Raw genomic sequence first — 6993 nt, 5'->3', positions numbered from 1 at the left:
CGCCGTCAAGTCGGTCAAAATCGGTCAATTCGTTCAAGAGATATCGTGAACGAAAGAGAACCGAAAAAAGTGTCTTTTCGGAACTACTCCGAATTTTCTAGTTTTATCAATTCAAACTTGATGATTCTTCATGAGGCTTAATAACTGCGTCGAATGCCGCTAACCGCGTGATAATCGGTTGTTTCATTCAAAAATTATTGTGGTTTGAAAATTCAAAAAATATTGTTCTATGAAACTTCTATCAAACTTTTGAGCTCGAAGAGCTCCAAAGCATAGAAAAGCTCGAAGAGCTCAAAATAACGAAAAATTGTATTTTCGAGCTCGGAGAGCTCAAATACATCATTAGTGCAATTTTCAGCACCTAGGTATGGAATTAGCGGGAAGTTGCAGGGATGGCCTTCAGGGTCTACCGTTTTTCTAATTTTTTTTCCGTGTATATATAATTACATATGAAAAATGGCCCTATATAATTACATCCTATATAATTACAATCCGAGTTTCTAGCTTATAGAGGTATAGGAGAAGTAAGTCTTACTTACAGAGGTTATTTAATAAAATGCAAAATATTTAGTTGTAAACAAGATAAGTATAGTTTATGAGAATGATAAGTTTGCAATGAAATCAAATAATCTACAATTTTATTTAAAGAAATCTGTTCATTTTTTTTGTGTTTCTGATTATATATTCTGTGTACATTTTTCTGAATCATAAATTTTATCAAATATAGTCCTATCAACAACTGCTGAATATTCAAAAAACTTGTGGAGCGTCTCCAAAGCTTTTAAAGCTTCTTGCTTTCTTGGAATTTTTTCGACTTCAAAAAATATCCAAAACTTACGATTGGTCAGCTTCATCTTCACTTTCATTCCCGTCAGTCACACAATTTTGAATGATCTCATCCTCGGTGAATTCTCCAACCGTAGCTACGTCATCTTCAATCCGTATAAAATCTTCAAATGTTGGCATTAACTCAAAATCAGTCATTTCATGAGGCACAAGCCTGGCCCATTCGTCATCGCTAGGTTCAACTTCAACGTCAACTTCACTGTCCTTGGGCAGAACGTCTTAATATTTCTTTTAATATTTCCGTGTCCCTCAAGGGAGGGGTAAGGGTTTCAGCGTAAAAAAAACACTTTTTTGCGATTTTTTTTCTCAAATATGGATTAAGTAATTTTATTCGAGCCTTTTATCCATTACTGTGCATAATTTTAACAATGTTGTGTAATTTTCACAAGCCCGTATCAGACCTTCCCCCAGAACGTCTTGGAAAAAAAACAATTTGCGGTGTTCACTATAACTCGGCCGGAAATTATCTGGAAATAATAAACCATGAAAATTTAGTCAAATTATAATCAAACCATCCCCCCAACGTTCTTTGATAATTTTATTTTTCACTTAAAAATTTTTGGCGGCCATCTAAAGTGTGAACTGTTATTTTCCCCGAAAAATTCCGCCATTTTGTGGGTGGGAAACACCCTTAATGTAAAAAAAAAATTTTTACTTAACGTTGGGGGGAGGTATTTTATATGTAGAAAATGCGTACAAAGTTTGAAATTAATCGGTCAAGTAATCTTTAAATGGCAGTGAACACGGACTTTGAAGAAGCTGACTTCCTGCGGCATTGTCGATGTCTTTAGCCTCTTTTCTCTTAAGTCTTTGTTTTCTTCTGGCTTTTTTGCTCTGCTACTCAGCTTGAATCTCGGCCCTGTCAATGCGATTGCTGTCCGCGAATGCATTCTGGGTTTTAATCCCAGTCCAAGCTATCCGAATTTTTTCTCGCATATTCTATAAACTCTCATTAAAAAGGTCCTCTCCAATTCCTTTCTCAATCTTTTCCTACCAATTATCCTGTCACGTGAATGTGGAACGCTTCACGTAATAATTACCGTAACTCCTAGTCATTCCCGCTTCACAGCATTATTTATTTTTTTGCAGTTTTTGAATTCAACTGAACTATCACACTGAGCACATTTCACTAAACTTGCGATGGTTGAGAAAGCAAGCAAAAAATCGATGATTCTGTATTGTTTTTCAACGTCTTCTGGTACACTTGCACTGGTATTTAGCTTGATTTTCTTCGATGAAGCACTTTTTGTGGTAGCCTCATCTTTAATTATTTTATTCGTATTAAACCTGTTTTTTTATCTACACAAATAAGTCCTTAGACTTTGTCGATCTTCTCTCGAAACTTTGCTTACTCTCGACATTTTTGGACAGGAAATTTTTGGAGAAAATTATAAAATGACAAGCGCACTTTTGGTTGGTTCTTTACCCTGCCCTCAAAGCACTGAGACTTTATTGAATCTTTGGATTTAATAATCTCATAAAAGGTAGATTTTGGTAATCCAAATTCACTCCGTATTTCATTACGTGACTTCCCCAATTCAAAAGCATTCACAATCTAAGCTTATCACTTAACGACAACACGTTTATTTTTCGTGTTGACATTGTTTGTACCGAACCTTACGTTGCAAATAATATTTATTAACTGTAGTTAGCATTACAAATTAGTTCATTTCAGTTGATCATGAGTTTTTCGAACTATAAAGAAAACAAAAACACACACAGTTCCTGAAAAATGAAGAAGACTCCCAGTTATAGAGGTCAGGGCAAGAAAAACGACTCTCACTTATATAGGTTTTTGCTTCTTACTTATAGAGGTTTTTGGGGAGTCAAAGATCGGGACCTTAGAATTATTCTTACTTATAGAGTTTTCTCGCTTACCTAGTTCTCTCTTATCCAGGTTTGACTGTAAATAATATAGAATTATATAGAATTAAATATAATTATATAGAATTATACATAATTATTTTCATAGAAATAAAAAAAAACTCGGTGCGTGCGGGAACCGAACCGTGGACCTGACAATTGAGAGTCTACTTCACTACTTTATTGTTGTGCTGCGTTTACCAACATGTTGAAAAAGCTGCTGCTTAGGTTGCAAAGGAAAATGATTTCTTGCGTAAGATTTATTTTCAAATTATCCAGATATGAACATGTAACCCCGTATTATAATAAATCAGGGTGGCTAAAATTAAGTAAGAGAAGAGATTATTTCATAGCATGTTTGTTTTTTAAAGAAATAAGGCTAAATTATCGGCAGTTGTTTGGCCCAGGACTTCAATATCTTAATGTATCAATGCGTAGAGGTGACATTAGACAAGATTACTTGCGTTTGCCAAGAGCAAATAGTAATATGTATGAACAATCTTTTATAATCAATGGTATACGTATCTGGAACTCGTTGCCACCTGGGCTGACAACTGTAGATAATCTTCCTAAATTTCAAAATGCATCCTTTTCATTTTTTCTGGCTAACGACAATTAAAATCATTATTATATTTGTTTAATTAATTATAATTTATGTTTCAAAGTGTATCAAAGTGTTTATAAACTTACTAACTAACTACTGTAAATTTATTAAGTAACTTTATTGTATTTAGGTAACTTTAAAACCTTGCTGTTGTTATATTATCAAACTCACAGTACTATTGTAATTGTATTTTTATACTGTATACTTATAAATATATATATATATATATATATATATATATATATATATATATATATATATATATATATATATTTAAAAAATGTATTGCTTATTGATGGCCTTGAGGGAGCTTCGGCTCTAAGGATAAATAAATATATATCTATCTATCTATCTATCTACTTTTTTTTTTTTTTTAAACAAGTTTATTTTTGGTCCAAATTAATACATCAAGTTACAATAATGAAAAATTAAACTTAAAGAAACATTATAATTCTCGGTATTGTTTGAAGATTGTCCCTATGTTGGCTCTCGCTTCTGGTATATTATTTATGATTATTAATCACTATTATTTTATCTAAGTTGTTATAATATAAGTATATTATTATTAGTGATGTGGCACTGGTGAGTCTAGTGGAATAATACGGAGTGGAAAAATACATTTGATGGTATAAAAAACCACCCTGAATGTTCAAAAAGTTTTATCCTTATCAACTATCTTACTACTAATTATTTACAATTTTAATTTTTCTGATTTTTAGAATAATTTCAGATATCCATTCTCTTGTCTACGTTTGAGTCTGTCCATGTGAGGTGAATTGGTGTTTAGCCACCAGTATTTTTTAAAGTTGTCGATGGAAGTCCATTGAGTCCCTTTCTGGTATGGCTGTCGAATGTGAAAGGTTCGCTTTCATTTTGCTTCGGGTGTCCAGGCGGATCGTGATTCTCTTGTCAGCCTTATTTTTTGTCCAGTGATATATTAAGGGTACATTGTTATAGTCTTGGATCAATCCTTTGGAGTCGTAGTATATGAAGGCTTCGGGCGGAGTGCATCCAGACTTATTTCCGTGTTCGATTTGGCCTTCTTTTATTTTCGCTAAGTTGTTTATTATTTTGTTGTTGATCTCTGGAAGTTTTGCGAAATAATCGCGGACGAGTTTGATAATAAAATTATCGATTCTGGGTATATCTGCAGCTTCGTAGAGCTTTTCATTACTGACGAATTTTTGGTAGTTTGATTTACTTGACCTGTATAGTCCCGTGCAGGCTCTTAAGCATCGTCTCTCGAAAGCTCTAAGCTTTTCCATTGTGGTAGGATTGGTGTTCACGTAATAATTACCGTAACTCCTATTCTTTCCCGCTTCACAGCATTATTTATATTTGTAAAAATGCTTACCGTAAGATGGACGGTGTGGCTTAATGTATATAGAATAATCGAAAGGAAATTTAGTATAGATCGGATAGCTCAAATGGTAGAGTAGCCGACATGTCTTCGGAAGGTTCTGGGTTCGAATCCCAGTCCGAGCTATCTAATAATTTTTTCTCGCATATTCTATAAACTCACATTAAGATGATCCTCTCCACATTCCTTTCTCAATCCTTTCCTACCAATATCCTGTTACGTGAATGTGGAACGCTTCACGTAATAATTACCGTAACTCCTATTCTTTCCCGCTTCACAGCATTATTTATATTTGTATTTATAGTTCCACCATATTGGTGCTGCGTAGGTGAGTATGGGTCGCACTAGGAGCTGGTCACAGATGATTTTGGCTTTCACTGAGAGATATTTGCTATAAAAAATTCTACTGTTGGCTTTGAAGGCGTTTGAGGCTGCTTTGAGTTGAGTGTCCAGGTGGTCTTTATTTTTGAGGGTGTAATCTAAGTGAACGCCGAGGTATCGAACTGTCGTTTTCCTTGGTACTGTTACTGCTTTGCCAGTTCTTGGTTGTGTCATCGTTATTTGGAAGTCTTTTAAGCCTTTTTTTTTAGGTGCTGATAGGTGTTCAAAGGTACGTCGGAACAGTATTACTTCGCACTTACTTGGGTTTACTCGAAGGTTCCATAAAGAATAGTTGAAAGTAAGGTCGTCGGCTGCTGCTTGGAGTTTTTCTTGCAGAGTGGGCACCGATGTTCCTGAGAGATAAATTATTGCATCGTCTGCGAAGGCTATGGATTTGGTTGCATAGGGAATTTGTTCCAGTGTCTGGTTTAATGTTGAAATTATTTTCGCTGTCAGGATTATGAAGTAGATGGGTGAATTGACTGTGCCTTGTTGAAATTATTCGAGTATGGCAAAGATAGATGACGAGATATTAGTTCCATCCCAGGTTATGAACGATTTTTCGGTGATTGATTCAAGAATCATGAATATTAGCCATTTGCTGGTTATACTAGATACATTTAAATAGTAAGCCGTTTGTCCATCCCGAGTCGAAGGATTTTTCCAGGTCAATCATCAGTGCTGCTGTGTGATGCGTGAGTCTTAGGTTGTTAGCGATATCAGAGGCTAGTTTGTTGATGGCATGAGTTGTTGAGTGCCTGTGTCGGAATCCGTCAGGCTTATCGGGCGATAGCTGGCTGGATCGCTGGGATCTTTTCCTTTTTTATAAATAGGAAGTACCTTGGCTCGTTTCCAACTGGTTGGGAAGTAGTGTCTATTCAAGGCATTGTTGAATAGAATGGTGTAGCTTTTTATGATTGACTGAGGTAGGTGTTTCAATATAATAGGAGGTATGTTGTCTAGGCCGCTGGAGACTTTATTTGGTAGCTTTTTTAGAATGTTTTCGACTTCGAATGGCGTACAAAAAAAGATTAATTCCTTCCGAATCAGGGTTTCCTGGATTCGTTGCCAGGTTTTCGTCGTTGAATGTGGTGTGAGAACCATTGTGGGTTTTGAAGTTGTAGGCTTCCTGTTTGATGATTTCTGCCATGGAGTCTACTATTTCTCGTGTGGCTGTGCCATCGTTTAGGTATCTAGGTGAATTTATGCGTTCGAAGTGAGTACCAATTATATCGAGTTTATCTACTGGATCTGAGAAGGTTAGTTGGTTATTTTTTAGCGAGGCTCTGTTTGTGTTGCATTTGTGATTTATGATTAAAGAGTCGTTTGGTTTTAGCTTGATGTCCGCGATGCTAATTTTTTCTTTTTGGGTCTTAGCATTCTATTGATATTCGGAAAGAAAGAATAGACTTTACGGTGATCGATTTGTTTCAGTAGACCGGTCCAGTAGCTCGTCGCTGATTACACAAATTCTTTGTGGATTTCATCCTTCAGGGTCTTAATTGCAGCTTTGGTGTCTCGTGCTTCTTTTGAATTTGGATTAGTTTTGACTTGCTTGTGGTATGTTGTGAGTAGCTTAGATTTATCTTTATGTAATTTTTTTATTTTGGAATTTATATAGTTATAGACTTTGTCTTGTGGTTTGATTTTTGGTACTGTCTGTTCTATAGATTTGTAACGGGTTATTTTACTATCTAGTGTATCCTCGGCAAGCTAGATTCCTGTAATTATTTATCCTAGAACAATAAGTAGGAATCTATCTCAAAACAAATCGCCTACCCCTCTGCTCAGATCTATTACTCGCCGGAGTCCAGGTTCGTACAAGGGATAAACAATGTGGAAACCAAAATTCTTAGAGTCAAACGAAATAACAATTTTATTATTAAACTTTTCACAAAAGACAAAATATGAACAAAAGTTACGTAGTCCTCTACTCCTA

Source organism: Cotesia glomerata, linkage group LG10 (genome assembly GCF_020080835.1).
Source record: "Cotesia glomerata isolate CgM1 linkage group LG10, MPM_Cglom_v2.3, whole genome shotgun sequence".
NCBI classification, from domain to species: Eukaryota; Metazoa; Arthropoda; class Insecta; order Hymenoptera; family Braconidae; genus Cotesia; species Cotesia glomerata.
This window is presented reverse-complemented; position numbering follows the sequence as displayed.